This window comes from Delphinus delphis, chromosome 20 (genome assembly GCF_949987515.2).
Source record: "Delphinus delphis chromosome 20, mDelDel1.2, whole genome shotgun sequence".
Taxonomy (NCBI): Eukaryota; Metazoa; Chordata; class Mammalia; order Artiodactyla; family Delphinidae; genus Delphinus; species Delphinus delphis.
The window spans coordinates 14,292,357-14,317,101 of record NC_082702.1 but is presented as its reverse complement, the minus strand read 5'-3'; the positions used below and the strand labels follow the sequence as shown (position 1 = coordinate 14,317,101).

Genomic DNA, 24,745 nt, shown 5'->3' with positions numbered 1-24,745 from the left:
GTTTTGGGTCATCGTGTCTCCATTGTCATTTGTTTCTAGGTATATTTTGATTTCCTCTTTGATTTCTTCAGTGGTCGCTTCGTTATTAAGTAGTGTATTGTTTAGCCTCCATTTGTTTGTATTTTTTACAGATCTTCTCCTGTAATTGATATCTAGTATCATAGCATTGTGGTCAGAAAAGATACTTGATATGATTTCAATTTTCTTAAATTTACCAAGGCTTGATTTGTGACCCAAGATATAATTTATCCTGGAGAATGTTCCATGAGCACTTGAGAAGATAGTGTATTCTGTTGTCTTTGGTTGGAATGTCCTATAAATATCAATTAAGCCCATCTTATTTAATGTATCTTAAAGCTTGTGTTTCCTTATTTATTTTCATTTTGGATGATCTGTCCATTGGTGAAAGTAGGTTGTTAAAGTTCCCTACTATGATTGTGTTCCCATTGATTTCCCCTTTTATGGCTGTTAGTATTTGCCTTATGTATTGAGGTGCTCCTATGTTGGGTGCATAAATATTTACAATTGTTATATCTTCTTCTTGGATTGATCCCTTGATCATTATGTAGTGTCCTTCTTTGTCTCTTCTAATAGTCTTTATTTTAAAGTCTATTTTGTCTGATATGAGAGTTGCTACTCCAGCTTTCTTTTGATTTCCATTTGCATGGAATATCTTTTTCCATCCCCTCACTTTCAGTTTGTATGTGTCCCTAGGTCTCAAGTCGGTCTCTTGTAGACAGCATATGTATGGGTCTTGTTTTTGTATCCATTCAGCCAGTATGTGTCTTTTGGTTGGAGCATTTAATCCATTTACATTTAAGGTAATTATTGATATGTATGTTCCTATTACCATTTTCTTAATTGTTTTGGGTTTGTTATTGTAGGTCTTTTCCTTCTGTTGTGTTTCTTGCCTAGAGAAGTTCCTTTAGCATTTGTTGTAAAAGCTGGTTTGGTGGTGCTGAATTCTCTTAGCTTTTGCTTGTCTGTAAAGGTTTTAACTTCTCCATCAAATCTGAATGAGATCCTTGCTGGGTAGAGTAATCTTGGTTGTAGGTTTTTCTCCTTCATCACTTTAAATATGTCCTGCCACTCCCTTCTGGCTTGCAGAGTTTCTGCTGAAAGATCAGCTGTTAACCTTATGGGGATTCCCTTGTGTGTTATTTGTTGTTTTTCCCATGCTGCTTTTAATATTTTTTCTTGTATTTAATTTTTGATAGTTTGATTAATATGTGTCTTGGTGTGTTTCTCCTTGGATTTATCTTGTATGGGACTGTCTGTGCTTCCTGGACTTGATTAACTATTTCCTTTCCCATATTAGGTAAGTTTTCAACTAAATCTCTTCAAATATTTTCTCAGTCCCTTTCTTTTTCTCTTTTTCTTCTGGGACCCCTGTAATTCGAATATTGGTGCGTTTAATGTTGTCCCAGAGGTCTCTGAGACTGTCCTCAATTCTCTTTATTCTTTATTCTGCTCTGCAGTAGTTATTTCCACTATTTTATCTTCCAGGTCACTTATCCATTCTTCTGCCTCAGTTATTCTGCTATGACCCCTTCTAGAGAATTTTTAATTTCATTTATTGTGTTGTTCATCACTGTTTGTTTGCTCTTTAGTTCTTCTAGGTCCTTGTTAAACGTTTCTTTTATTTTCTCCATTCTATTTAGAAGATTTTGGATCATCTTTACTATCATTATTCTGAATTCTTTTTCAGGTAGACTGCCTATTTCCTCTTCATTTGTTAGGTCTGGTGGGTTTCTGCCTTGTTCCTTCATCTGCTGTGTGTTTCTCTGTCTTCTCATTTTGCTTAACTTACTGTGTTTGGGGTCTCCTTTTCGCAGGCTGCTAGTTCGTAGTTTCCGTTGTTTTTGGTGTCTGTCCCCAGTGGCTAAAGTTGGTTCAGTGGGTTGTGTAGGCTTCCTGGTGGAGGGGATTAGTGCCTGTGTTCTGGTGGATGAGGCTGGATCTTGTCTTTCTGGTGGGCAGGTGCATGTCTGGTGGTGTGTTTTGGGGTGTGTGTGGCCTTATTATGACCATATAATTTTATCATATGATTTTATGGTTTTGGGGTGTGTGTGGCCTTATTATGATTTTCTGCTAATGGATGGGGTTGTGTTCCTGTCTTGCTAGTTATTTGGCATAGGGTGTCCAGCACTGTACCTTGCTGGTCATTGAGTGGAGCTGGGTCTTGGTGTTGAGATGGAAATCTCTGGGAGATTTTTGCCGTTTGATATTATGTGGAGCTGGGAGGTCTCTTGTGGACCAGTGTCCTGAACTTGGCTCTCCCACCTCAGAGGCACAGCCCTGTCACCTGGCTGGAGCACCAAGAGCCTGTCGTCCACACGACTCAGAATAAAAGGGAGAAAAAAAAAAGAAAGAAAGAAAGAAGAAGATAAAATAAAAAAGTTATTTAAAAAGATAAGTATTTAAAAATTTTTTTTTATGTAATTAAAAAAAAGAAAGCAAGAGAGAAGAGAGCAACCAAACCAAAAAACAAATCTACCAATGATAACAAGTGTTAACAATTATACTAAAAACAAATACAAACCAAAAAAAAAGGACAGACAGAACCCTAGGATAAATGGTAAAAGCAAAGCTATACAGAGAAAATCACACACAGAAGCATACACATACACACTCACAAAATGAGGAAACGGGAAAACAATATATATGTCGTTGCTCCCAAAGTCCACCTCCTCAATTTGGGATGATTCTTTGTCTATTCAGGTATTCCACAGATGTAGGGTACATCAGGTTGATTGTGGAGATTTAATCCGCTGCTTCTGAGGCTGCTGGGAGAAATTTCCCTTTCTGTTCTTTGTTCGCACAGCTCCTGGGGTTCAGCTTTGGATTTGGACCCGCCTCTGCGTGTAGGGCACCTGAGGGCGTCTGTTCTTTGCTCAGACAGGATGGGGTTAAAGGAGCAGCTGATTCGAGGGCTCTGGCTCACTCAGGCCTTGGAGAGGGAGGGGTACGGAGAGCAGGGCAAGCCTGCGGCGGCAGAGGCAGGCATGACGTTGCAGCAGCCTGAGGCATGCCGTGTGTTCTTCTGGGGAAGTTGTCCCTGGATCACGGGACCCTAGCAGTGGCAGGCTGCATGGGCTCCCCAGAAGGTGGGTGTGGATAGTGACCTGTGCTCGCACACAGGCTTCTTGGTGGCGGCAGCAGCAGCCTTAGCGTCTCATGCCCGTCTCTGGCATCTGCACTGATAGCTGCGCCTCGCGCCAGTCTCTGGAGCTCCTTTAAGTGGCGCTCTTAATCCCCTCTTCTCACGCAACAGGAAACAAAGAGGCAAGAAAAAGTCTCTTGCCTCTTCGGCAGCTCCAGACTTTTTCCCAGACTCCCTCCCGGTTAGCTGTGGCGCACTAGCCCCTTCAGGCTGTGTTCACGCAGCCAACACTAGTCCTCTCCCTGGGATCCCCCTGAAGCCAGAGCCTCAGCTCCCAGCCCCAACCCATTCCGGCGGGTGAGCAGACAAGCCTCTCAGGCTGGTGAGTGCTGGTCAGCACTGATCCTCTGTGCAGGAATCTCTCCACTTTGTCCTCTGCACCCCTGTTGCTGTGCTATTCTCTGTGGCTCTGAAGCTTCCCTCTTCCCCCACCCGCAGTCTCTGTCCACGAAGGGGCTTCCTAACGTGTGGAAACCTTTCCTCCTTCACAGCTCCCTCCCACTGGTGCAGGTCCCGTCCCTATTCTTTTGTCTCTGTTTTTTCTTTTTTCTTTTGCCCAACCCATGTATGTGGGGAGTTTCTTGCCTTTTGGGCAGTCTGAGGTCTTCTGCCAGCGTTCAGTAGGTGTTCTGTAGGAATTGTTCCACATGTAGATGTATTTCTGATGTATTTGTGGGGAGGAAGATGATGTCCATGTCTTACTCTTCTGCCATCTTGAAGCTCCTCCTCTTGTTATATTCTAATTGGCCTTACATTACATTTCTTAATGAACTAACATCTTTATGTTTAGTCTTCCAATTGTTTACCTAAAACAATATATCAGCCAGTTATTTTACCAGCAAAATGGGTTTATTTGGGAACAGCAAAGAATTGCGATTCAGGACATGCAATCTATGGCAAACCACAGGCAAGTCCAAAGGAGAGAGTTTTTTTGTTTTGTTTTGTTTTATAGAGAAGAGGGAGTGGGAGTGGGTATTACGAAGAGTTCATTGGAGGAAACCAGGAGTTTGAAGTGAGTGGCATTTTATTGGCTGAGTTGTGACAGTCGCTCAGTGGCTGGGCTGTTGCCAGGAAAGGAAAAATTCTTCCTCCTACTTGGTAGTAAAGTAGTATCCTTCTTCCTGTTGGAGATGCAAAGTACCTCTCTTCCTATTGGGTATGCAATTGACATGAGTGGTTGGTTTTAAGAACTCCGCCTCCTGGCCTCCCAACTCCTTTTAAAATTAGTTTGTTAATTTTCACATTTTCCCCTTTTGATCATGATCTTTCTCTGACACCTGAAACTAACACAGCATTGTAAATCAACTGTACTTCAGTTAAAAAAATAAAAGATCTCTCTGAAAGCATTGCTGATCAAGAGTCAGGTTTTTCCTGGTTCAGCAGCCTTTTCTCCCTCAGTGCCAGGAAGGACCTTTCCTGGGTGTCCTCACACTGGATGGAAAGTGCACAGATTGGAAATCTGTTGAGATTTGAGTAACAAATACATTTGAGTAACAAGGAGTATATTTACAAATTTTTGTTAAGTGTCTACTTAGGAGTGGAATTTGGTGACACTGGATATATATGTTGAACTGTAATACTTTCAATTTTCCTAAGCAGCTTTGCTAGCGTGCATTCCCACTACTAGTGTATAAGAGAATTCTTCTTGTTATGCAACCTTAAAGGCATTTGATATTGTTTCTCTCCCATCTTTTCATTTTAGCTATTCTGTTGAGTAGTTGGTAGCATTGTGTTTTAATTCGCATTTCCCTGAAAATTACAGTACTGCTTTATTTTTGTTGACTATTTGGATACCCTCTTTTAAGAAATGCCCATTGAAGTCTTCCACACAGTGTTCTGTTTGGCTGGCTGGGGTTTTTCTTACTGGTTTTTAGGAGTTGATTTTTATTCTGGATACAACTTGAGATATATCTGTATCTATATAGCTAAATATCTATGTATAGCTATCCCTATCTATGTATAACTATATCTCCACACATTAATCTACCCATCACCCATTAATCTTTGAAATCTTCCTTGCTTTTTTGGTACAGGAAATCCTGGACTCAACTCATACCTTCTCTGCTTCAGATCAGAAATCCACAAGTACTCCAAAGAAACTAGGGTTGGGGTGTATGTGTGTATTTCATATATAATATCTTGCATATGATGGCTTACCTTTTACTTTCTTATTGATGACTTTGAACAGTAGTTCTTAATTTAGAAAAGCAGAAAATGTGCTTTTTTTTCCTTTTGAACTATCAACTTTCCAAGTACAGTTATTTAAATAGCCACCTTGCTGACATTGGAAATGCTCTTTCACATATATATATATATATATATATATATATATATATATATATATTCATTGATTAAATGCATTTCAATGAATGATCATCCGTCTCCCTCCCTCACTCTTCCTCTCTCCTGTTGTCTCACTGTTAGCCTGGGTTGCTTCTTAAGCTGTTTCCTATGTTATTTTGACATCACTCACTAATCTGTGCAATCTTCCTTACTTTTTGGCATGGGAAATCATGGACACACATACCTTCCTTGCTTTAGATTAGGAATCTGCAAATTCTCCAAAGAGCTCAGGTTGATATTAGTAGGGAATAATACTTAAAGACCACAGTTTGGATGATAGGAATGTGCATTACTGTTACCTTTCCTAGGGAATAATTCGTTGACAGGCTTCTCTGTTCCTTCAAGAGAAGTTGGTCTATTTACATTTTATTTTTTTATTTTATTTTTTTGCGGTACGCGGGTCTCTCACCACTGTGGCCTCTCCCATTGTGGAGCACAGGCTCTGGACGTGCAGGCTCAGCAGCCATGGCTCACGGGCCTAGCTGCTCCGCGGCATGTGGGATCTTCCTGAACCAGGGCACGAACCTGTGTCCCCTGCATCAGCAGGCAGACTCTCAACCACTGCGCCACCAGGGAAGCCCAACACTGTATCTTTTTTAGAGTTGGTTTTGATCAGTTCTTTTCCTAAAAATAAAAAACTATTTCACATATAGATTAAAATTTATTTACAAAATAATCTTGCATAATTAAAAATATATATTCTTTTAGACATTTCCCCTTTGTCATTTAAAAGTTTTCTCTTCCTCTTTTTTCTTTATTAGGTAGACCCAGAATTTATTTCTTACTGATTTGTTTTTAAGAATGAGCTATTTTATTTGTTTACCCCATCTTTTTGTATTTTTTGACTGATTACATTTTGTCTTTATTCCTTTCTTTTGCTTTACTTCAGCTTACATTCCTTTTTTATCTTTTTTTAGGGTGCTTAGTTCAGTCTTATATTTAGGTTAATATAACCATTTAAGTCTTTGACTTTTTTTCTGAGCACTAAATTAGTCTGCCATCCATTCTGATGTTGTTTTTGTCATCAAAATTTTCTAGAAAGTCTGATATTTTAATTGTTTTTAATATTTATTTATTTAGGCTGTGCCGGGTCTTAGTTGTGGCACACAGGATCTTTGCTGCGGCATGCAAACTCTTAGTTGTGGCATGCATGCAGGTTCTAGTTCCCCAGCCAGGGATCAAACCCAGGCCCCCTGCATTGGGAGCACAGAGTCTTACCCACTGGACCACCAGGGAAGTCCCTGATATTTTAATTTGTATTTCCTCATTGAAACAACAGTGGCTTAGTTAAGTACATTGTTTACAAATAGAAAAGCTTTTAATTTTTTGCTGTTATTATTTAAATTTTTATTGTGTTATATTCAGAGATTGTTTTGTTTCAAACACCCTCCTTTTAAATTTTTTTTAGTTTTTTATTTTATTTTATTTTTTTGGTGGTACGCGGGCCTCTCACTGTTGTGGCCTCTCCCGTTGTGAAGCGCAGGCTCTGGACGTGCAGGCTCAGCAGCCATGGCTCACGGGCCCAGCCGCTCGGCAGCATGTGGGATCTTCCCGGACCGGGGCACGAACCCGTGTCCCCTGCCTCGGCAGGCGGACTCTCAACCACTGCGCCACCAGGGAAGCCCCCTCCCTCCATTTTTATACTTATATTGTAATCACAGAAAATTTCTTCTCCATTCATTTCAAATTGAACCTTACATCCACTATTTAGATTTTTCGTAGGCTCTTCTTTTATCTAGATTGCCACCCTCCAGGTTTTATCCCAAATATCCTTTTTAATAGATTCCCTGACACTCCTAGTTTCCCCAGACAATTTCCTCATACCATTCACTTACTCTTCTCTCTCCAAAATTATGGTCTCCTTGTTCAGTTTTTAAATAACTGTTCAATATGATACATAACTGCTATAATATCTAAAAATCATTCAGATACTTTTCCATAAAGAATAAGAATGGTTGGTTCTAGATGTAAGGGCATAGAAGGGAAATCTGTGAAATGTTATGAAGTAAGCAGACTGAGCATCTAGGAGGGTTGAATAATAGTGAAACTCAACTGAATATATGTTAATTATACACATCTCTATGCACAGCAGGGAATGAACAATATTGGTGGAGACATCTGTTTGATTGGATAACTGCTTAACGAATTATTAGGTAAAACAAGGACCTTTTTCCTTTTACACATTTGGCTGAGCTACCTTGAATTTCCTTTAGTCCCTATATATATATAGGAAGTAAAGTAGGAAAAAGTGCACTTAATCACTGCAGTAACGTATGAGAGATTAGAGGTAGGGAGAAATGTCTTTTGAGTGTTGTGAAATTATTTAAGTGATTATTATGATATTCAACTGCATTACAGTGACTTTGTAATATTTTCATCTAGTATCATAGTTTGACAGTTATCATTTTATTCTAAATTTATTCTAAATTTATTTATTCTAAATAAATTTATTATTTATTCTAAATTCTAAAGTTAATCATTTAACACCTGCTATGTCCCAGTCAATTTACTTATTTTGAACGAAATAGGAATTATATCTTCCTTTGGGATGGTTTGGGAATCAGAAACAGCAAAGCAAAGCGAAAATTTATGTATATGTGTTGAAAACTGTGACATGAAGAAAAGAATCATGATGTTGTGATTGAGAATAAACATGGATCTGCTTATAGTCAGCAGGGCAAGCATTTCTTTGCAAGAAATGTTTAACCTAAGATGAAAGGATGAATAGTCAGCCTTTCATTGAGCCCAGGAGAGGTGATTCTTAGGAGATGAAATAGCCTGTAAAAAGCTGTATGAAATGGAAAGGTTGTGGGCATAATCTAGGAGCTGAACAGTAGCAAGTGTCCTAAGAGAGTAAAGAGGACAGTTTCTTCCAGAGAAGTCTTTAGGTAAGCAAAGGCCATATTATATTCTATGGTAACATGTTTGGATTTTATTCTAAGAGTAAAGGAAATGATTAATATTATTAAATGGGAACTCCTAAACTTTGATTTATATTGGAATCATCTTGTGAAGTTATTAAACATGTAGATGCCCAATTACTCCTTTAGATTTGATTCACCTTGGTCTGGGGTGGTACCCAAATAGCTGTACTTGTAAGAAGCTCTCCAGATTATTCTGATTGACACCTAAATTTCAAATCACCACAATCTTACATAATCTCTCATTATTCTCTCAGCTCATATTGTTTTGATTTAAAACTACCTAATTATATTGAAAGTTCTTTAAGCCATTTATTTCTTTTCAAGAATTGTTTTCATTTTGTATCCTATTTTTAAGATAGAAACTGTATGTTTTGCTGGCTGCTAGAAAGTTATCTTTGTTTGCTTTTTTGTTTTCTTTTAGGTTTACTCTCCAGGTATAAGACCAAGAAGTTATCGCCAGAGGACATTTATGAAATCAGTTTATCCTGATGGAAGATAATAGGAGGAAGTAAAACTCCTTGTCTTAAAGGATCTATTTTGAGAAATGAGTGGCAGAGCAAAAGTGAGTTTGAGGGTCAACAGGGACTTCGAGATAGATATTTCAGTCAAATGAAAATCATCTATAACATGCCAACATGTAGAAAACATTCATCTTTTACTCTGAATCAGAGAATTCATAATAGTCAGAAACTTTATGAATATAGGGAATGTGGAAAACCCTTTAGTTGTGGCTCAACTTTTGTTCAACATGAGGAAATTCATTCTGATGATAAACTTTTGATTGTAAAGAATGTGGGAATACCTTTAATAGTGTCTATCGGGAGTTCCCTAGCTGTCCAGTAGTTAGGACTCGGTGCTTTCACTGCCGTCGGCCCAGGTTCAATCCCTGGTCGGGGAACTAGGATCCCGCAAGCCACGCAGTGTGGCCAAAAAAAAAAAAAAAAAAAGTGTCTAAGTGTACATCAGCAAATTCATACTGGTGAGAAACTATGAATGTAATGTATATGGGAAGGTCTTTAGTTGTAGCTATCAGCTTACTCTGCATCGGAGATTTCATACTGGTGAGAAACCCTATGAATGTCAAGATTGTGGAAAAGCTTTTCTACTTGTTTTTTTCCTTACACAGCATCAGAAAATTCATACAGGCAAGAAACCCTGTGAATGTAAGGAATGTGGGAAAACTTTTAGTGCATGTGGTCAACTTACCTGTCAGCAGAAAATTCATACAGGCAAGAAGCCCTGTGAATGTTAAGGAATGTGGGAAGGCCTTTAGACTTGATTTTTACCTCATTGAACACAGAAGAATACATACAGGTAAGAAACCTTATGAATGTAAGCAATATGAAAAAACCTTTAGTGTGTGTGAACAGTTTAATTGACATAAAACAGTTCATACTGGTATAAAACCTTTCGACTGTAAGGTATGTGGGAAGGCTTTTAGTTGTAATGGCAACCTTAGAGTACATCATAGAATGCATACTGGTAAGAAATCATATGAATGTAAGGAATGTGGGAAGACTTGTGGGAGTATATTCTCAAGCTAGTGTACATAAGAAAATTCATACTGATGTGAAACCCTACAAATGTATAGAATGCGGGAAGGCCTTTAAATTTAGTTTCTATTTTACTGAGCATCAGATAATTCACACTGGTGAAAAGCCCTATGAATGTAAAGAACGTGGAAAGGCCTTTATTCATAGAACAGATCTAAAAGAACATCTGAGAATTCATTCTGGTTTAAAACTCTATGTATGTAAAGAATGTGATAAGGCCTTTAGTTGATGTGGACAGTTGACTCAACAGCAGAAAATTCATACGGGTATAAAACCCTATGAATGTAAGGAATGTGGAAAGGCCTTTAGTCATAGTGGAGACCTTAGACCATATCAAAGAATTCATATTGGTGAGAAATCCTGTGAGTGTAAAGAATGTGGGAAGGCCTTTAGAATTAATTCATACTTTACTGAACATCAGAGTTTTCTACTGCTGAGAAACCCTATAAGTTATGTAGGAAGGTCTTTAGACAACATTCACATCTTTATTGGCATCAGAGAATTCAGAATGTAACGGAATATAGGAAAGCCTTTCCATGTCATTTTCTGTTTACAGAATAGCAAAATATTCATGCCAGAAAGAAATTCTGTGAATGTGACTCTTTCCAGACATGTTAATTTAATAAGTGTATAACAGCCTTCTAATACCTCTCAATCCTTCTTAAATTTTAGGAAGTTCGTATTAGGAAATAAACCTGTTAATGTAACTGTTAACCAAGAATTCCAAGAACAGAGACCTGGTTGAAGAAAAAAAGGAAAAAAGCGCTTTTATTTGGGGTTTGTTAGAACTGCAGCCCAAGAAACACAACCCACTCGAATTGTGTTCTGCTGGACTATAAAATGGGGTAGGCTTAAAAAGGTAAAAAACTGCAAAGTTACATAAGTTGTCAAGAATTAGGATGTGAGCTGGCAAGAGGTAAGGGTGCTTGTTAAACAAGGATGCTTTGGGGTTACATAATTGTGTCGGGGTGGGAGACTTTTAAACTACAAGGTTGCAACTAGCAGCTGCTAGCAAATACTGTTTTGAAAACAGCTGGTGCTGTCCTTGAGTTTAATACAATTCAGAGAAAATTCAAGTTCTCAGTGATGCATGAATGTGTCTCAGACCAGATCCTCAGTGTCTGCCAGATTACATTTTTGTATGCCTGAACTATGAATACTCCATTATAATTTCAATTTGTCATCAAAATAATTGTGGGGAAGTTTTTAATCAATGACATATACTTATCATCATTGCCTTTACTATCTGTGTGATAGTGGGCAACACATTTACCCTTCTGTGTGTCATTTATAAAACGGTACCCACCTAAAAGTGTGGTTGATAGTTTATAACATGTACAATTTTGCAAAAACTACCTGGCCAAAAAACTCCTTTGAATGAAAAATAGATATGATAATTTTTATTATTATCAACATTATACTTAATGAGTTTCTTAATATAAAGACATAATGAAGGTAACAAATTTAGAAAGCCATTCATCACTTATTGTATTTCAGGAAATTCATCTTTGATAAAATCCATAAGAATATAAAGAACATGTAAAGATCAAATGCAGACTTCATTGCTTAAGTTCTACCAGAAAATTAGAGCTGAAAAGTAACCCTAAGGATTTAATGAGTGTGAGAATATTAAGAATATAGCTGGTGAAACATCAGGGAATGGTGTGAAGGATTTTACCAATAATATAGAAGTTAAAAGGATAACAAAGAGCAAACTGCCTAGAAAATATTTACCAACTTTATTATGAAAAATTTCTGACAAAAACGTAGAACACATTCTGTAATGAACATCCATTTACCCTTCACCTAGATTTGAAAATTTACACTTTGTATATTTGCTTCATTTTTCTATAAAATATAATTTTTGCTGTACCATTTAATACTAAATTGTAAACATTGTATCACTTTACCCTCAATAAATCAGTTTGTATCCTAGAAGTTAGGATATTACCAAAATATTATAATCATACCTTAAAAATTAATTCTATACATTCTAATATTCTGTCCATATTTAATTTTCCCTAATATTCTCAAGAATATCTTTTAACAAGGATTCACTCTCCAGGCTCATACTTGTTAGTGGTTATGTCACTTTTAAACTGAACAGCACTCCCCCATCTTTGTTTCATGGTTATGTTTTTTTGAAGAATCCATCACAGTTGTCTTAGAATGTCTTAAGTTCTTGGTTTGTCAAATTTATTTCCTCATAATGTTGTTCATCTTGTTACACTGTTTCTAAATTGGAACTTAAGTAGAAGCTTGATTTGCCTCTTGTTAAACATTTTTAGCAAGAACACTTCACAGGTATCTGTGACTGCCAGATCTCTCATTATAAAACTAGCTTATTTTTTTGCAATTCGTAAGTAATTGGGTAATAATTTGCACCTCCTGTTGGAAATGTATAATAATCTATATGTATAAAACAAGTAATAGATTAAACTGAAAGTCAAATTTTAAATTATAACCCATTCAGAGAGGACTGGTACTAAAATGTTTGTATTTCAAAATTTGTGAGATGTAGCCAAACCTCTACTCAGTGTGAAATTAACATCCTTCGATGCATACAGAAAACTAAAATTAAGGGATGGGACTTTTTGTTATCTCCCACCTCAGCTCCTATTCCAGTGTCTTTCTCATATATTAGGCACTTGATAAAACTTGAAAAAAATAAGCAGTCAAGTGAAAAAGTTAAAATAAAACGAATGCTAACAGAAGGAAGTAGTTAATGCAATTTAAACTAGAAATTAATTTTAAAAAACACTCGTAGACTTACCCAATTTTTCCAATTTAAATTAGAAATTAATTTTAAAAAACACTCGTAGACTTACCCAATTTTTCCAATTTGATAAAAGAAAAATGACACAATTATAGCAGCATGAATAACAAGAGGGATATTATTAACACAGATACTGATGTTGTTCTTTGTGAGGAAATATTATGTAAATTTATTTCAATATATACAAAATTCCAGTTAATGAATTATTGTCTAGGAAGTGAACTTTATTGAAATTGATAAAACATAATCAAGCCTGAAAAGACCATTAATGAGTGGGAAAGTTAAATTTAGCAAAAAAGCTCCTTTTTATGAGCCAGCACTTACAATCTGTTAGCTCCTTGGATAAAAACTTCAAGGAGATAATCCTTAACAGAATTTTCCCAGTTCATGCTGCATGACTGATGTAATCCAGATGACAAAACTAGAGAATAGTTATTAAAAGGCAAATCTAGATGAGTTCTAATTAAATAGAAAAGGCAAAAAGCTAAATAGAATATTTGTCAGCAAAATGATATAAAAACATTATGCAGTAAATTCTCATTTATTTGAAATAAACCAGCATTGGAAATTTCTAATTATGTACATATCTAGCTTAAATGATTGAAAACAGAACTTGATTAATTCTCTTTTATCTTCTAGATTCATTCTCTTAGCCTTACTATCACTGATATTGTCCTGATTTCTCAAAATGAAAAAGTGCTCTCTCATTTTAACATTTTGAAGGTGATACAATTTAACAATCAGTGGCATCCTGTAATTACTTTCAAGTAAATACCAACCAAGATTTTTATGTGTATGAAAAGCTTTCATTGGTATTTTCTGGTAAGATCAACAGTGTTCCAGTATCAAAACATTTTATATTTGATGGAATGTATTGTATGTATATACACTTGCCTATACACACTCTAGACATAAGGATTTAAATTTAATTCTTTATAAGAGTTTCTTGAAAATAACCGCCAAAACAAAGGCACTTCAATGTTTTTGTTTAGATTTTAATAAATGGTGCTGGGACTCTTATACATACAATGCATACCACATACAGGCAGCTCCTGAAAATCTAAATAACTTCTGGTGAATATCAGAGAATACCTGAAGTACTTGGCGTTAGATCATCTAAGGAAAGCCGATGATCTAAGACCAGAACACGAGAGAATATACACAATTTAAAAAGTAAGTGTGGCATAATGTGATCTATGTCTAGGGTTTGTCACAAGGAGCATGAGTGGAGACAATGGCAACAGTGAGATTGCTGGGAGAAGTAATTTCACCTAGCATATCACCCTTTCTTAAACTAGTTAGTAAGTACTATTGTTTGCTTCTGGGAGAATGTGAGAGGCTACTGATTGGTGGTATTCTGGAAAAAACAGGAGCATTCCTATACTTAGGACTAGCTGGCAAGGAATTTTGTACCACAGTAGCCCTCCTGCTAGCCTGTCTCTCTCTAAAAACAAATCAGAGTACAAATCAAGGCAGCACATCCTAGTCCTGCCCTGAGGCAGATTACATCAAAAGGATCCTCAAGTGTAAAACTGAGTGTATGTCAGAATACCAAACATTTGATAAAAGTAGATTCTCATATAATAGAGAAACAAAGCTAACCAACTGGAAATACTACCAGTAGAATAAACAGAACAGGACTTTTAAGTATGAATAGCATCCTCAAAATGATGTGAACATATATACTATATCCCCAAAACAGAATCTACTAGAGATTACACAAGTTATTTAAATGTTTTTGCGAAAATAACTCAGTAGAGGGACTTCTGTTTCTAAAAAGATGGAATACATGTCCTTTTCCCTGTTCTTCCTGCTAAATACAACTCAAAACTCTGGACATTATATATAAAACATACAAGATGACTCTCAAAGATGAAGAGAAGCTAGGGACCACAGGACCTAAGGAGCAACATGGGGTGAGTTCCACAGGTTTCATTTTTATCCCAAACTTGGAGCTAAAGAAGCTGGTAATTGAAACGCTAATGTGCAGAGACTGAAAAAAAGTCTCAAGAAAAGCCTGTTCTCTCCAACCAGAGAAACAGGAAAGGACAGCCTAACAAGACATGAAACTTTTAAACAACTGCTCTACTTCAGGCAAACACCACCAAAAAATCTGTGGCCCTATCCCCACCACTGACACCAGAGGCCAAATGGAGACTCTAGCCCTCTGACCTTTATTAGGTTGTAAAAAGTATCCCCAATGTCCCCACCAGATTGTGTCAGAAAAAGTTGAGCATGAAGTCCACCCTTTAATGGGCCCCTCCACTACCAGTACAATGTCAATGGTGCCTAAATGGGGAGCCTGACCTTCCATAACCAATGAAAATATTGTTCAGGAAATGAGAAATCGAGAACAGCCTCAGATGAAAATGATTTTTAACAACAGGCATACCCTCAAAGAATGACTTCCAGGATTTGTTGCCAACAAAACTATCCCCAAAGAATGCCTAAAGAAATACCTGTAAACAAAAATGAAACATTAAAGAATTGTGGAAAACAAGGAAGGTAGACAGAACACCATAAGAGCAAAACTGTGGGTAAAATAGATTTTCCTTTCCTTAATTATGTTTGACAGTTTAAACAAAAATCATAACCTTGTCTAATGTGGTCTTCAAGAAATATTCAAGTCAATTAGAAATGAGAGAGAAGAAAGGAAAGTAAGGTTTCTACACTTACAGTGGATAAATGTTGAACCATTATACTTCAGTATGTACAGCTGGCCCTCCATGTCTGTGGGTTCCATATCCACAGGTTGAAAATACTTGAAAAAAAAATTCCAGAAAGTTCCAAAAAGCTAAACTTAAATTTGCCACATGCTGGCAACTATTTACATAGCATTTACATTGTATTCCCAACTATTTACATAACATTTATATTTTATTAAGTATTATAAGTAGTCTAGAGATAATTTATAGTATACAAGCATGTGTGTAGGTTATATGCAAGTACTACACCATTTTATGTAAGTAGGGAATTGGGCATCTGTGGATTTTGGTATATGCAGTGGGTCCAGGCATTAATACACTGTACCAGGGGACAACTGTATATATTATGTCATGCCTAGAACAACTCCTAAAAAAAAATATAAGAGACCCCACAAATACTCTAAACAGAAAAATAGCAGAGTAGGAAACAACAGCAGTCCATCCAACCACAAAAAGTAATTAATAGACTGGCAAAAACAGAATCAACTTTTTCAAAAATCTGGTAACTAATCAGAAGTGAACAGCATTCAGAGAACTTCTGAATCAAGAGAAAAACAAGTGTTATCATAATAAGTGAAGTAAGAAAGACAAATACCATATGATATCACTTACATATGTAGTCTAAAATATAACACAAATGAACTTATCTATGAAACAGAAACAGACTCAAAGGTATAGAGAACAGACTTATGGTTGCCAAGCGGGTGGGGTGGGGTGGGGTGGGGTGGGGGAGGGATGGATTGAGAGTTTGGGATTAGTACATGCAAACTATTATATATAGAATGCATAAACAAGTTCCTACTATACAGCACAAAGAACTATATTCAATATCCTGTAATAAACCATAATGGAAAAGAAAAAATAACCAAGTGAATCTCAGAGCTTTGTGGTATTTTAATTTACCCTGGTCCCATGCCTCATTCCCCAGCTCAGCAGCAGTCTTGACTACAACAGCCCACACTCCCAATACTGCTACCTAGAATCTATAGGAAAGGGGAAGTCGCAATAGGAAAGGCAAATATATATTAAGGATTGAAGATTACTTAAATAACCCAGTATGTAGATTAAAAATAAATTTTTAAAATTGTAAAAGTGATAACTACAATAAACAGTAAAAGGATAAACATGAAGATATAAAAGAGAACATTAAAATAAAGTCTGGGAGGAGGGAAATATAAAAATATATATCTTTTAGAACATGACTAACTTGAATGATTATCAGTTTAAAGCAAGTAGATATAGTTATGGGTCAACATACTTGAACTCCACAGTAACTACAAAGCAAAAACATACAATAGATTCACAAAATATAAAAAGAAAGGAACTCAAGCATATCACAAAAGAAAATCATCAGAAAAAAAAAAAGGACTGCAAAAACAACTGCAAAACAAGGATTAAATGGCAATAAATATACACCTATCAATAATTACTTTAAACATCATTGGACTAAATGCTCCAATCAAAAGATATAGAGTGGCAGATTGGGGGAAAAAGAAAAAGAACCTGCAATATGCTGCCTAAAGACACTCACTTCAGGGCAAGAGACACAGACTGAAAGTAAGGGGATGGATAAAGATATGTCATGCAAATAGAAAAGAAAAAGGGGGTAGCAATACCCATATCAAACAAAATAAAGCCATAAAGAAAGACAAAGGCATTACATAATGATATAGGGATAAATACAAGAGGAGGATATTACATTTGTTAACATGTACATACCCAAAACAGGAACACCTAAATATATACAGCAAATACAGACATAGAGGAAGAAATTGACAATGCAATATTATGAGACTTTAACACCCCACTAACATCAATGGATGGATCATACAGACAGAAAATAAATAAGGCAAGAGAGATCCTAAATGACACCAGTTGTACTTCACTGATATCTACAGGACACTATATCCAAAACAAACAAAAACAAACAGAATACACATTCTTTTCAAGCACCCATGGAATGTTTTCTAGGATAGACCACATACTAGGTCACAAAAGCCTTAGCAAAGAAGAGGATAGAAATTATTTCAAGCATCTTTTCTGACCACAACGTTTGAAACTAGAAATCACTGACAGAAAGAAAACAGGAAAAGAAGGAAAACATAGAGACTAAACAACATGCTACTTTAAAACCAATGGATCAATGATGAAATCTAAGAAATCAGAAAACTTGTGGCAAAAGAAAATGAAAACACAACATTACCAAATCTGTGATGCACCAAAAACAGTTCTAGGAGGGAAGTTCATAATGATACAGGACTTCCTCAAGAAATAAGAAAAAAATCTCAAAAAAAAAAAAACCCAAAAAACAACCTAGGGACTTCCCTGGTGGTCCAGTGGTAATGAATCCACCTTACAGTGCAGGGGACATGGGTTCGATCCCTCGTCAGGGAACTAAGATCCCACATGCCGTGGGGCAACTAAGCTCGCACGCCACAACTACTGAGCTTGCATGCTTCAACTACAGAGGCTGCTAACTACTGGGCCCACACACCCTGGAGCCTGCGCACCACAACTAGAGAGAGAAAACCCACATGCCACACCTAGAGAGAAGCCCGCACACTGCAACAAAAGATCCCACATACCTTGACAAATATCCCGTGTGCCACAACTAAGACCCGACACAGCCAAAAATAAATAAAATAAATAATAAATGAATCTTAAAAAAAAAACCCAACCTAAACTACCACCTAAAACAATTAGAAAAAGAACAAACAAAGCCCCAAGTCAGCAGAAGAAAGGAAGTAATAAAGATCAGAGAGGAAATAAATAAGAGATTTTTAAGGTTCCCTGGTGGCACAGTGGTTAAGAATCCGCCTGCAGGGGTTCGAGCTGTGGTCTGGAAAGATCCCACATGCCACGGAGCAACAGCCTGTGCACCACAACTACTGAGCCTGTGAACCACAACTACTGAGTCCACATGCTATAACTACTGAAGCCCGCGTGCCTGGAGCCTTGCTCTGCAACAAGAGAAGCCACCGCAGTGAGAAGCCCACGCACCGCAATGAAGAGTAGCCCCCATTCACCACAACTAGAGAAAGCCTGCGAACAGAAATGAAGACCCAATGCAGCCAAAAATAATTAAATTAAAAAAAATAGAAAAGATCAATAAAACCAATAACAGGTTCTGTGAAAAGTTTTTAAAAATGGACAAACCTTTAGCCACACTCACCAAAAATAAGAGAGACAGGATCCAAATAAAATAAGAAATGAAAGAGGAGAAATAACCAACACCACAGAAATACAAGAAATCATGACAGAATACTATGAACAGTTATATGCCAACAAATTGGACAAGCTAGAAGAAAGGGACAAGTTTCTAGAAACAGAGAGCCTGCCAAGAATGAGTCAATAAGAAACGTAATTTGAATAAACTGATCACTAGAAGTGAAATAGAATCTGTAATTTTAAAAACTCCCTACAAACAGAAGTCCAGGACTGGATGGCTTCACTGGGGAATTCTACAAAACATGTAAAGAAAATTTAATACCTATCCTCAAACTATTCCAAAAAATTTAAGAGGAACACTCCCAAATTCATTTTTACAAGGCCAAAACGGGACAAAGACACTACAAAAAAAGAAATTACAGGTCAATATATTTGATGAATATAGATGCAAAAATCCTAAATGTATTAGCAAACCAAATCCAACAATACATAAAAAGGATCATACACTATGATCAAGTTTGATTTATTCCAGGGTCACAGGGATGGTTCAACATTAGCAAATCAATCAATATGATACACCACATTAACAAAAGGAAGAATAAAAATCACATGATCATCTCAACAGACACAGAAAATCCATTTGACAGCATTCAACATCCATTCATGATAAAAAATTGCTATCAAAGTATGAGAGTGTATATGGAACATATCTCAGTAAAATGAAGGCCATTTATGACAAACCTACAATTAACATAATACTCAATGTGAAAAGCTGAAAACCTTTCCTCTGAATATTCAGAAACAAGTAAAGGACACCTGCTCTTGCCACTTCTATTTAATATAGTGTTGGAAATCTTAGCCACTGCAATCAGATAAGAAGAACTAAAATGTATCCAAATTGGAAAGGAAAGGAACCATTTGCAGATGACATGTTAATCTATATAGAAAACGCCAAAGTGCCTACCCCAAAAATATAAAAAGTAATAAATGAATTCAGCAAAGCTGCAGGATACAAGATTAATATACAGAAATCTATGGTGTTTCTTTAATAATGAAATGTAAGAAAAAGTGGGGAAAAATCCCATCTAAAAGTGTCAAAAACAATAAAATAACTAGGAATAACCTTAACCAACGGGGTGAAAGACCTATACACTGAAAACTATAAAACACTGATGAAGGAATTTGAAGATGATACAAAGAAATGGAAAGATACCACCATTCTTGGAAGAATTAATATTGTTAAAATGGCCATACTTCCCAAAGCAATCTACAGATTCAATGCAGTCCCTGTCAAAATACCCATGACATTTTCCACAGAACTAGGACAAATAATCCTAAAATTCAAATGGAACCACAAAAGACCCAGAATCGCCTAAGCAATCCTGAGAAAAATAACAAAGCTGGACGCGTCACCTTCCTTGACTTCAGACTATACTACAAAACTCCAGTAATCAAAACAGCATGATAAACTTCACTGTAGCACTATTTACAATAGCCAAGACATGGAAGCAACCTAAATGTCCATCAAGACATGAATGGAGGGGGCTTCCCTGGTGGCACAGTGGTTAGAAATCCACCTGCCAATGCAGGGGTCACAGGTCCAAGCCCTGGTCCGGGAAGATCCCACATGCTGCAGAGCAACTAAGCCCATGTGCCCACAACTAATGAGCCTGTGCTCTAGAGCCTGTGAGCCACAACTACTGAGCCCGCATGCCACAACTCCTGAAACCCATGCACCGCACCTAGAGCCCATGCTCCGCAACGAGAAGCTACCGCAATGAGAAACCTGCATACCGCAACGAAGAGTAGCCTCCACTTCCTGCAGCTAGAGAAAGCCCATGTGCAGCAACGAAGACCCAATGCAGCCAAAAATAAATATATTTTAAAAAGAGAGAGAGGAATGGATAAAGAAGATATGGTATATATATAAATGGAATATTACTCAGCCATAAAAAAGAATGAAATAATCCTATTTGCTGCAACATGGATGGACCTCAAGATTATCATACTAAATAAAAGTAGTAAGCCAGACAGGAAAAGGCAAGTATCATATGATATCACTTATATGTGGAATATTAAAAAATAATACAGGGACTTCCCTGGTGGTCCAGTGGTTAAGACTCCATGCTCCCAGTGCAGGGGGTCCAGGTTCAACTCCTGCTCAGGGAACTAGACCCTGCATGCTGCAATGAAGACCTTGCATGCAGCAACAAATATGCTGCACACCGCAACTAAGACCCAGGGCAGCCAATAAATAAATAGATAAATATTATTTTAAAAAGATACAAATGAACTTATTTACAAAACAGAAGTATACCCACAGATACAGAGAACAAACTTATAGTTACCAAAGGTGAAGTGGGGGAGAGATAAATTAGGAGTTTCGGATTAACATGTACACACTACTATATATAAAACAAATAACCAACACGGGTCTACTGTATAGCACAGGGAACTATACTTAATATTTTGTAATAACCTATAAGGGAAAAGAATCTGAAAGATGTTATATGTATAACTGAATCACTTTGCTCTACACCTGGAACTAACAACATTGTAAATCAACAATTCATCAGTAAAAAAAAAAAAACAACAAAAACAACAACAACAAAACAGCATGGTATTGGCACAAAAATAGTCATGCAGGTCAATGGAGCAGAAGAGAGTCCAGAAATAAACCTACGCACCTATGGTCAATTAATCTATGATAAAGGAGGCAAGAATATACAATGGAGAAAAGACAGTCTCTTCAACTAGTTGTGCTGGGAAAACTGGACAGCTAAATGTAGGACAATGAGATTAGAACATTTACCTCACAACATATACAGGAAAACTCAAAACGGATCAAGAACCTAAATGTAAGACCGGAAACCATAAACTCCTAGAAGAGAACCTAGGCGAAACATGTTTTGACATAAATCGTCACAATATTTTCTTAGATCAGACTCCCAAGGCAAAAGAAATAAAAGCAAAAAAAACCAAATGGGACCTAGTTTAACTTAAAAGCTTTTGTACAGCAAAGGAAACTTTCAAAAAGACAAAAGGACAACCTACAGAGTGGGTGAAAATATTTGCAAGCAATTCAACCAACAAGGGGTTAATATTCCAAAATACACAAACAGCTCATATAAATCAATATGAAAAAACAAACAACCCAATCAAAACATGGGCAGAAGACCTAAATAGACATTTCTCCCAAGAAGACATACAGATGGCCAACAGGCACATGAAAAGATGCTCAACATCACTAATTCTTAGAGAAATGCCAATAAAAACAACAATGAGATATCACCTCACAATGGTCAGAATAGTTATCATCCAAAAGTCTACAAATAAATGCTGGAGAGAGTGTGGAGAAAAGGGAATCCTCCTACAGTGCTGGTTGGAATGTAAATTGGTACAGCCACTATGGAGAACAGTATGGAAGTTCCTCAAAAAACTAAAAATAGACTACCATCTGATCCAGCAATTCTATCCCTGGTATATATTTGGAAAAAACTAAAAACACTAATCAGAAAAGGTACATGCACCCCAATGTTCACTGCAGCACTATTTACAACAGCCAAGCTATAGAAACAACCCAATTGCCCATGAACAGATGAATGGATAAAGAAGTTATGGTAGAAAACAAATGCTGGAGAGGGTGTGGAGAAAAGGGAACCCTCTTGCACTGTTGGTGGGAATGTAAATTGGTACAGCCACTATGGAGAACAATATGGAGGTTCCTTAAAAAACTAAAAATAGAACTACCATATGACCCAGCAAGCCCACTACTGGACATATACCCTGAGAAAACCATAATTCAAAAACAGACATGTACCACAATGTTCATTGCAGCACTATTTACAATAGCCAGGACATGGAAGCAACCTAAGTGTCCATCAGCAGATGAATGGATAAAGAAGTTGCGGCACATATATACAATGGAATATTAGTCATCCATGAAAAGAAACGAAACTGAGTTATTTGTAGTAAGGTGGATGGACCTAGAGTCTGTCATACAGAGTGAAGTAAGTCAGAAAGAGAAAAACAAATACCATCTGCTAACACATATATAAGGAATCTAAAAAACAAAAATGGTTCTGATGAACCTAGGGGCAGGACAGGAATAAAGACACAGACGTAGAGAATGGACTTGAGGACATGGGGAGGGGGAAGGGTAAGCTGGGACAAAGTAAGAGAGTAGCACTGACATATATACACTACCAAATGTAAAATAGATAGCTAGTGGAAGCAGCTGCATGGCACAGGGAGATCAGCTCGGGGCTTTGCCACCACCTAGAGGGGTGGGATAAGGAGGGTGGGAGGGAGATGCAAGAGGGAGGGGATATGGGGATATACATATGCATATAGCGGATTTACTTTGTTATACAGCAGAAACTAACACAACACTGTAAAGTAATTATACTCCAATAAAGATGTTTAAAAAAAGAAAATGTTATGGTAGAGATTGGTTCAAGATGGTGTAGTAGAAGGACGTGTGCTCACTCCCTCTTGCGAGAGAACTGGAATCACAACTAACTGCTGAACAGTTATCAACAGAAAAACACTGGAACTCACCATAAAAGATACCCCACATCCAAAGACAAAGGAGAAGCCTCAATGAGATGGTACAAGGGGTGCAATCACAATAAAATCAAATCCCATAACTACTGGGTGGGTGACTCACAAACTGGAGAACAATTATGCCACAGAAGTCCACCCACTGGGGTGAAGGTTCTGAGCCCTACAGAGGGTTTCCCAACCTGGGGGTCTGGAAATGGGAGGAGAAATCCCCAGAAATCAGACTCTGAAGGCCAGTGGAATTTGATGGCAGGACATCAACAGGACTGGGGGAAACAGAGACTCCACTCTTCGAGGGCACACACAAAGTAGGACCCAGGGGGAAGGATCAGTGACCCTATAGAGACTGAACCAGACCTACGTGCTAGTGTTGGAGGGTCTCCTGCAGAGGCAGGGGGTGGCTGTGGGTCACCACAGGGACAAGGACACTGGCAGCAGAAGTTCTGGGAAGTACTCATTGGCGGGAGCCCTCCCGGAGTAGAGTCCACACACCATTAGCCCCACCAAACAGCCTGTAGGTTCCAGTGCTGGGTTGCCTCAGGGCAAACAACCAAAAGGGAGGGAACTCAGCCCCACCCACCAGCAGAGAAGTGGCTTAAAGTTTTACTAAGTTCTGCCCACCAGAGCAACACCCAGGTCTACACACCAACAAGTCCCTCCCATCAGGAAGCTTGCACAAGCTTCTTAGCCTCATCCACCAGAAGGCAGACAGGAGAAACAAGAACTACAATCCTGCAGCCTGCAGAATGAAAACCATAATCACAGAAAGAAAGACAAAATGAAAAGGCAGAGGACTATGTCCCAGATGAAGGAACAAGATAAAACCCCAGAAAACAACAAAATGAAGTGGAGATAGGCAAACTTCCAGAAAACAAAATTCAGAATAATGACAGTGAAGATGATCCAGGACCTCAGAAAAAGAATGCAGGCAAAGATTGAGAAGATGCAGGAAATGGTTCACAAAGACCAAGAAGAATTAAAGAAAAAACAGAGATGAACAATACAATAAGTGAAATGAAAAATACACTGGAAGGAATCAGTAGCAGAATAACTGAGGCAGAAGGATAAGTGACCTGGAAGACAGAATGGAAATCACTGCCACAGAACAAAGAAAAAACAATGAAAAGAAATGAAAACAGCCTAAGAGACATCTGGGACAACACTAAACACACCAACATTCACATTATAGGGGTCACAGAAGGAGAAGTGAGAGAGAAAGGACCCAAGAAAATATTTGAAGAGATTATAGTCAAAAACTTCCCTAACATGGCAAAGGAAATAGCCACCCAAGTCCAGGAAGCAGAGAGTCCCCTACAGTATAAAACCAAGGAGAAACACACCAAGACACATAGTAATCAAATTGATAAATAAAAGACAAAGAAAAATTATTAAAAGCAACAAGAGAAAAACGACAAACAACATACAAGGGAACTCCCATAAGGTTAACAGCTGATTTCTCAGCAGAAACTCTATAAGCCAGAAGGGAGTGGCAAGATATATTTAAAGTGATGAAAGGGAAGAACCTACAACCAAGATTACTCTACCCAGCA

At 37.5% G+C, this 24,745-nt stretch overlaps 1 pseudogene; it reads left to right on the top strand.

The window, feature by feature from the left end:
- The first annotated feature begins 3,028 nt into the window (after positions 1-3,028).
- LOC132417055 (zinc finger protein 540-like) lies at positions 3,029-9,809 on the top strand (annotated as a pseudogene).
- The last annotated feature ends 14,936 nt before the right edge of the window (positions 9,810-24,745 follow it).